This window comes from Octopus bimaculoides, chromosome 25 (genome assembly GCF_001194135.2).
Source record: "Octopus bimaculoides isolate UCB-OBI-ISO-001 chromosome 25, ASM119413v2, whole genome shotgun sequence".
Classification (NCBI taxonomy): domain Eukaryota; kingdom Metazoa; phylum Mollusca; class Cephalopoda; order Octopoda; family Octopodidae; genus Octopus; species Octopus bimaculoides.
Genome location: NC_069005.1, coordinates 31,405,289 through 31,415,047, shown reverse-complemented (window position 1 = coordinate 31,415,047; position 9,759 = coordinate 31,405,289). Strand labels below are relative to the sequence as shown.

Genomic DNA, 9,759 nt, shown 5'->3' with positions numbered 1-9,759 from the left:
AAAACACAAAGGATTCCGCGGTACATGTGTTTCAAGCTTTATAGTCGTTGCATCATTATTGGTATATAATTGATAGACAGGATGGTATAAAGCTATCTTCAGCCGCAAATATATTCTTTCCCAAGAATCATATCACAAAGAAGAAGAAATTAAAAGAGGGAGAAACATGAGATAAAAGGTGAGAATCCACTTGGTATTGTCCATTGTAATATACCTTGTAGTATCTTTAAGTTGATATATATATATATATATATATATATATATATATGAGAGAGAGAGAGAGACAGACACACACACACACACACACACACACACACACACGGCAAGAAGGTAAGATGATGTAGCTGTCACTCAAGATCTGAAGAAATTTTCAGGGTTTATGATTAACTCGGTGAAAAGTTGCCGTAGTGACCTTGAGGCATAAAGCAACAAGCTTCTGTAACTAGAAAATATTGGAATCATTCCAAGTACTACAACACAAGAGATCAGAAATGTACATGTCTACATTATGATGTTCTTGAAAATAGCAAAACAAACAAACTGTATCTTCATATTTCATTTATTTCTCTCTTGTCTATAAAACTGTTTCCATCAACAACAGTAAACACCAGCCTTGTAAAGTGGATATGGCTCGTTTTGTGAAGTTTGTTTTGTTTAAATCTTTTGAAGATCATTAAATGAATTCACTAAATGTGTCTGTCAATTTAAACATTTATTTTAATTACTTGTGCAAATAATTTGCAATAAGATGCTCGTTAAATATTCACTGATGATATAAGGGCAGTTTTTATTAGACGAGCTAACGAGGCTGAAAATTAGATCTTCACAAATAAAGAGTGGGGGTTGAGTTTTTTTTTTCTGCTTTTTTTACAAGAACTGGTGTGAACTCCTGACCTCTGAAATTCATTGGCTAAAACAATTGTCAAGTTAAAATATGAAAACAGCTGATTAATTTAGGCCAAGATTTTGCCCCCAGTTGTCTTCCATCTTTTACTCGTTTCAGTCATTCAACTGCAGCCATGCTAGGGCATTTTGTTGAAGGGGGTCAAACAAATCACCTCCACTAGGTGACTCTAAATCTGATACTTATTCCATTGGCCTCCATGAACTGCACGTTTTATTTTCAATGTTTATTGCCTCCGTGAGGACCAACACTTGAAAGGAGCTTTTCATGTGCCACCAGCATCAGCCACTTTGCCCCTGTGAGTCCCAACACTCAAAAAGTGCTTTTTACGTGCCACCAGCATGGGTGCCAGTTCTATGACCCCAGCTTCATCCACAACTACAATTTTACTTGGCTTGACGGGTCCTCTCAAGCACAGCGCATCGCCAAAGGTCTCAGTCACTAAGTTCAAAGATCATGCTTCACCACCTCGTCCCATATCTTGCTGGGTCTACCTCTACCACAGGTTCCCTCAACAGTTTGAGATCAGCACTTCTTTACACAGCTGCCCTCGTCCATACACATCACATGATCATATCAGTGCAGTCACCTCTCTTGCACACCAGATCTGATGCCTCTTAGGTCCAACTTTTCTCTCAAGATGCTTACACTGATGAACATGTACACTGACATTGCACACCCAATAGAGAGAGAGAGAGAGAGAGAGAGAAAGAGAGAGGGAGGGAGAGAGAGAGAGATGTATGTGTGTACATGTGTATGTAACCTGATATAGTTTAGTAATAAGGAATGTAATAATAAAATATGTATTTAAAAAAAACACAATATGGAGAGAAGAGCATGGAACTAAGAAGACGCACACAAATTGAGACTAACTATTGTTAAGATAAACAAAGGAGCCAGCATATCATCACTTCATCCTCTCTCACTCCAATAAAGTGCTCTCTCTCTTTCTCTCTCTCTCTCTATCCCCACTGCATATTCAACAGGTTTACATCACAACATGCTGCATTCATTGACTACCTCCTCCCTCCCCCCTCTCTCTCTCCTAGTCACTATCTAATAGCAGCCAAGAATTAATAACAATTGTACAAATGATTTGGTGAAGAAAGCAAAGCAGAAACACTATAAATAATTGGTATTCATAACTGGTAGTAGTAGGAGGAGTAGTAGTAGGAGGAGTAGTAGTATGGTAGTAGGAGTAGTATTAGTAGTAGTATGGTAGTAGACACATCATTTACCGGTATAACAGTCATGTTGCTGCTTGTACTTTTACTACCAGAATAACAATTATTTTAGCCTCTGTCTGTGTGTGTGTGTGTGTGTGTGTTTGTGATTGTGATTGTGATTATTTCATTTACCTGACCTACAAAGCTCCTAACTTTTGCAGACAGGGTATCCAGTGCTGCACGCATCAACTTTGAAATATATTTATGATGTTTATTCATTGACCTTGAAGAAATTATGAAAGCCAGTCAACTTCAGTAGGTTGAACCCAAAATAGAGAGGAGTGGGAAGGAATTTTGTTGGGTATTTAGCCCATTGCTCTGCATAGTTGGAACATTTGTTAGTTCACAGAAGTGCCCTAAAAACAGCAAATAGGACTTAATGATCAACCTCTTCAGGGAGAGTGAGATGTGGCCAAGTAGATAAGACGCCCACTCTTAGGTTGTTAACACTTTATTCTACACTGCTTTCAGGCACAGCACATCCAAGAACTGATGCCAGATCTAGGTGCATGACCTATAGCTAACCAGCATTCTAGACATTCTATACAAAAGAAGATCTATTTAACCCATCCACTTCACACAATTGTAACAGAATGAAACCCAGGCCTCCAAATGTGCCAAAGGGATTAGGCAGGTAGAGCAGGATCAATTTGCTCCTTTTGTCTAAGGACTAATTTCTATTTCATTTGTTCAACACCATGGGCCCAGAACTATATATACACTACCCATTAAAAGTCCTGTAGAGATTAGGAGGCATTTAAATTTTTACATTTTGTTCAGGTGTTGGAAGCATTCTCTTCCAAATGATTCACACAATAAAACTGAAGCTAATAAGCAGTAACTTTTTAAAGCTCTGTTTCCAAATTTTATATTCAATCTGAGAACAAAGAGCAGCACTCATGACTGCTGGAGGCTCTCCTAGATTTATAAAACCAATGTGGTTTACATTCTGCTTAAACTTCTGCAGGACAACATTTGTAAGGAAAGTCTAAGCAGAGAAACAATGAGCTCTAGTTAATCATCATTATCTTAATCATCATTTAACATCCGCTTTCTATGCTGGCATGGGTTGGATGGTTTAACCAGAGCTGGCAAACCAGAGAGCGGCACCAGGATCCAGTCTGATTTGGCATGGTTTCCCCAGCTGCATGCCCTTCCTAACACCAACCACTTCACATTGTGTGCGGGGTGTCTTTTACGTGGCCCCACACAAGTACATCCACGTGGTGCCCGCATAAGTGCTTTTTAAATGGCATCCACACAAGTGCCTTTTTACAAGAATCTTGCAGGCCAATCCGCCTCACCAGGCGTTATGAGTGTTATGAGATTTTCTTCCCTTATTTGTTTTGCCATGATATTAAAGAGAGCAGAACCAGTTGTAGTGAAATTGCTTTTAGTATTGTGATGTAGCATGATTTTTGTAGAGGATGGACAGTACAGGGACCTAGCCTTGAGTGAATAATTAAAGTTGATGCTAACATCGTTTGGGCAATGCTGTGAGAATATTTTCCACATCATACAAATGATGTAGCACTCGCGGCAGCATTGACTTAATGAGTTAGCTATTATTTCTAGCTGGCTAAAATGGCTCTTGTTGACAACTTCCAGCAATGGGGCAAACTCAAGGCTTATGTGTAAGCAGGCTGAAATGATTTTAATTAGATACAATTGCACCATCACATGATTTCTGAAGAATCTACCAAAAATAGAGCTTATGGTTTGAAAACATTGCTGATAAGATCCACACACAAATCTATGAGGATTGTATCTCTTACACGGCAGACGTCTTTCAGACTTACAAACACGTCTTTCTTTCAATGATGTTACAGATTAGACAGTTTTACTCAGCTACATCTGTCTACATACAGGCTACACAATGGTTTGTTATGGTATGTCTGTCTATATGCACACACAGACACACACACACACTCATGCCTTGAGTCTTATTTTCTTGTTTGTATTGCCAAACTTCTCTTACCCTCATATATATATATATATATATATATACTCTTTTACCCCCGAAGCTCTAATAGAAGACACTTGCCCAAGATGCCACACAGTGGGACTGAAGCCAGAACCATGTGATTGAGAAGTGACCTGCTTACCACACAGCCACACCTGTGCCTACAGAAAACGCTTTTTTTATAATTTTTTAAAATTTCTTTAAACTTAACACCTAGCGATTGTTCTAATCCCTGCCATCACCACCACTGTGTAAAGTGACTGCACTGCTTTTAAAAAAACTTGACCCAACGGCAACAAAAACTCAGTTGTAAATAATGCATGTCAAGTTTATTCATGCGATATATCTTTTCTCTTGCTTTTGTTCATTTTTTTTTATGTATTTACGTATTTCTTTTTCACTCAAAAACTTCAAATCAACACCAAATTTAACAATTGACGCTTTGGAGACAGACAGATAAATATTATTATACAGGGTGTCCACAAGGTCTGGGTACATGGAGTAAATAAAATCATAGCATAAACAATTAAATATAAGAAATAATAATTTCTTAAAGTATGTGTTAATCCCCATGTACCCAGACTTTGTGGACACCCTGTAGATTACAACAAAAGACTATACTGTTATGGTTACTAAATTTTGCTTTACATCTAAAACAAGTAAAAGATAAGATGCTGGTTGCCATTGTCCACCTGGGCATGGTTTCTACAGCTGGATGTCCTTTCTAATGCCAACCACTTTACAGGAAGTGCTAGGTGCTTTTCTTGTGGCACTAGCACTAGTGGGGGTCACCAAGTAACATGCAAGACAAGATCCCCCCCACCACTTCTCAGAATGCAGATGCAGTTTTGAGGGAAGTGGCATTGTGCCAGGTGTAGAGAAGGCTAAAGATGTAAAAAAAAGGGCAGGTACAGGTGTTTTGTTGTAGAGGTGAAACATGGGTACCTCAGTATGAAAGTGGGGAAAGGATGGTGGCAATAAGATGGCAAGGTATACCCCTGAAGTATAAGAGATACGTAGAGAGAGAATAGGAGGTAGAGGTAGGGAATTGAGGATGGCTAGGTGGGTAGATAGGGGAGACGAGGTAAAGTGGGGGGGGGACAAGATGCATCATAGCAGAGGTCAGGCATACAAAGGGGTGGATATATAGTAACAAAAAGGTGTGTGTTGTGTTTGAATAACAAATATGGAGAATCAAAACAAATAGTTTAATCTCTAGGTGAGAATCAAAACAAGAAACCCCAAGATGTTTTTGTTTTGTTTTGTTTGGGGTTTTTTTTTCCTGACTAGCTGTGTGATTTTTCTTTCTTTCTTTCTTAATGGAATCAACAATCAATATATTTGAAGTAAAATAGCAAGATTTAGGAATTGAAACCAGGTCAGAAAGTTGGCTAACTGGGAAAATAAATACAATAAAGAGCTGAAATAGTGATGTGTGTGTGTGTGTGTATAAAACTGCATTTAATTGTGTATGTGTAAGTGTTGTGCATGCATGTGGATGTGTGTCTATGTGTAAACGTGTGCTTGCATGTGTAAGGGTGCATATGCATGTGTGCACATGCATTCAAGTGAGTGAGTGAGTGAATAAATTAAGTACCAGTTAAACACTGGGGTCGATGTAATCGACATCCCCTCCCACAAAACAGCTGCCCTTGTGGCAAAATTTGAAATTATTATTAAGGCAACAAGCTGGCAGAACTGTTAGCACACTGGGCAAAATTCTAAGCAGCATATCATGTCTTTACGTTCTGAGTTCAAATTCCACCAAGGTCGACTTTGCATTTCATCCTTTCGAAGTCGTTAAATTAAGTACCAGTAAAACACTGGGGTCAATGTAATCGATTAGTCCCCCCTCACCCCAAATTTCAGGCTTTGTGCCTTTAGCAGAAATCGGTATTATTAATGGCGCTGAACGAGCTGAATCATTAGATAAAAATACTTTGAAGTATTTATTCCACCATTTTACGTTTAAGAAGCTCAAATCCCAGTAAGGTCAACTTTGACCTTTTATCACCCAAGAATCAATAAAATAAAGTATCAGTCAAGTACCAGTTTCAATGGCATCAGCACTTGCTTTCCAATACAGAATTTAATGAGAAAACAGAAAATGTATATTCATATACACACGCATTACATTACACAGGGTGGGCCAGAATTCATGATTCACTTATTAGCTATGATATCTTTCGTGCGAGATCGTTGCCAGTGCCCATGGACTGGCTCTTGTGCGAGTGACACATAAGGTTTTTCGAGCGAGATCGTTGCCGGTGCCCCTGGACTGGCTCTTGTGCGGGTGGCACATAAAATACACCATTTCGAGCGTGGCCTTTTTCGTGCAGGTGACACGTAAAAGCACCCACTACACTCTCTTAGTGGTTGGCGTCAGGAAGGGCATCCAGCTGTAGAAACTCTGTCAAATTAGATTGGAGCCTGGTGTTGCCATCCGGTTTCACCTGTCCTCAGTCAAATCGTCCAACCCATGCTAGCATGGAAAGCGGACATTAAACGATGATGATGATGATGATGATTAATATATTTATTAATGATATGCATATTAAGACATTAAATAAATTTAAACAATACAATAACAATAAAGTAATCAAGTTAAGATATAAAACTAATGAGTCATGAATTCTGGTCCACCCTGTACATATGTATTATTGTAATGTATACAATAAATTCATTATCATTACTATTCTTATATGTATACACATATTGTTACTGGCACTCCGTCGCTTACGACGTCGAGGGTTCCAGTTGATCCGATCAACGGAACAGCCTGCTCATGAAATTAACATGCAAGTAGCTGAGGTTGGGAAGCAAACTTCTTACCACACCTGCACACCACACACACACATACATACACAATAGCGACAGTGCTTTCTTTCTCATATATACATTTTCTGTTTGTTGTGTTTTCGCTAAATTTTGAAATATAAATATATACATAAATATATTTATATATTTAAATTCCACTTGGCCATAATATAGCCAACAACAGATTGTTGGACCTCAATATACTTATTCTTACAACACACAGTTTCTCTAAGCTCTGGCAGCAAGGTGATAGGAAATAACTAACTTCCTCCACTTCAAACTCTTATAATATCAGTATTACACTTTATACATGCACACACATACATACACACGCACTCACGCGCATGCGCACACATACACACATGTTTATACATATATGCTTCCCTTCCACACAGAGTGTAACAGATATTATATCAAAAGATTAAAATCTAAAATAAAGAAAATAAAAGAAGAAACAAATGAGGAAAACAAACAAATGGAAACTATAAATAGAAGTTGTGAAAAACTGAAGTGGATGAAAAATATAATTCTAAACAGAATAACAATTGTTTCTAATTCAGGCCACAAGACCAGAAATTTTGGTGGTTCACATGTGTGGGGCAACCACCTCAACACTCGGCTTACTGCTTTGTTGTACCCAAAAGGACCAAAGTTAAAGCTGACCAATGCAGGATTTGAACTCAGAATATAAAGAACTGGAACAAATGTCAGAATGCATGATTTACCTCCTCCCTCCCTCACCAATACTCTAAAGATTCTGCTGATTCTGCAGGTGGGGCCCAGTTAGAATTTTCTTCAGGTCAAGCAGCCCATCCTGCTCAAAAGGTCCCTGAATAAGGGTTATTTAAGGATGATGAAACACCCATGTTTCCAGGGTGAATTATTCAAACCCCAAAGAATTCCTCACAATACATGGTTATGATGCTCCCCAACTACTTCTGCTCATAATCAGAGATGCACATATCGTCAGCTACAAAGGGACATGCTCAACTGGTTAAAGTCAAACAACTGACAAGCAAATCTGTGCTGTTGAGCAAAATCTTTGCTGTAGGCCATCTTTTATACCAAGACAAAACATGTGCATGATAACACTTCCAATCAGTTAAGAGCAGAAGCCATGAGAGCCAGCAAGCTAGCAAAGTCATTAGTGTGCCGGACAAAACGATTAGAGGTATTTTGTGTCTTTACATTCTGAGTTCAAATACCGCCAATACCAGTTGAGTACTGAGGACTGATGGAATTGACTGCCCTCCTCTTACAATTTGCCAGGCCCTGTGCCTAAAGTAGAAAGGGTCATTAATATCCTCCACTTAAAGGCAGTGAATATACAGAATTTAAAATGTTGGACAAAAGTGCTTAGTGGTATTTCTTTCTGCTGTTTACATTCTAAGCTCAAATTCTGCTGAAGTCGACTTTACCTTTCATCCTTTCTGGGCTGGTAAAACAAGTACCAGTCAAGTGCTGGAGTCGCTGTAAGTGAGTGAGTCCCCCCACCACCCCGCTCCACTCAAAACAGCTGGCCTTGTACCAAAATTGAAAGCCATTATTAATATCCACTTAAGTGACCCAGTTGACAAGAGCTACTAAACAGTTTACAAGTGACATTTGTGATACCTAATTATAGATTACAAGTTTTTATGCATGTTACCAGAGACATGCACTCACACCCACAAAATGTGTGCATGTACTACAAAAACAGCCGATCTAATCGGAACATCATTTGGAATGGTGACAGTCCTATGTCCTGTTTCTTGAATAATGGTTACATAAACGCCACAAGCAATAACATCCTTTAGTTCCATAAAGGTGCTTTTAATGCTATTGTGTGTTGTTGCATAGGATTTTTTTTTTGTGTGTGTGTGTGTGTTTTAAAAAGCTTGCTTTTCTGTGTGAAACTATGGTGTAGTAGAGCCAGCCATTTTTTTTCTCGGCAATAAATAACATTTAAACAGGCCGTACACAGCTCAAATCTTCTATTTTATGTTCAAACTGACCAGGTCTTGCTTCTCACACATATCCTGCAATGTTTTTAAAAATGAACACGACACTGAAATCTCAAAACTGTGAGCTAATGCATTATTAATTGAAGACAATGTGAATGAATAAGCATTATATTTGACAGGGTAATCTAAACGTTAAAGGGCCAAATAACGTAGCCAGAGGTAGCGCTAAAAAGGACAAGGTGGTCAAAGCTGGAGCACTTCCAATTAGAGGTCTACTTAATCAGAACAGACCAGAGCTGAGCTGACAACAGTCACACCACATACACGTAATTCAATAATGTTTATGTTTAGACAAGGCCGGTAGAGCAGAACATAAGCTTCTTGTGAATTAATTCTTCAATGCAAAATCAGTTATCGTTACTTCACCTACGTCACTAACGACCTTGGAAAAGACAAATACCACAACTTGCACCTCTTTGCCACCCCACCCCAACACATACACACACTCCTTGAAATCAATAGGAGTGTCTACTCATTGATTGATACCTCGGACCATAAATGGTCAAACAATTGACTCTTTATTGTAATAAGGAGTGGGGGGGGGAAAGCTATTTAACCATAATCTGTATTTACTATACATACATATATACATACCATATATACCATGCATACACAAAAAATGTATTCATAGATATACATACAGTAGTTACTTCCTACAAGAGTCCTTTGAAATCCTTATGGATACAAATGGTTTTCATGTCATTCTTCAATTAATTCTTGAAGTGTTCAAATTTTTGTTACACTTCTGTGCCTTGAGATATATATATATATGTATGTGTGTGTATAGATATATATTTATACATATATATATACATATATACATATACATATATATATATATATATA

General features: G+C 38.2%; 1 protein-coding gene across 4 annotated transcripts in view; it reads right to left on the bottom strand.

Moving 5' to 3' along the window:
* LOC106880689 (carbohydrate-responsive element-binding protein) overlaps window positions 1-9,759 on the bottom strand; it is a 97,915-nt gene that overhangs the window by 75,460 nt on the left and 12,696 nt on the right. The window lies entirely within an intron of this gene.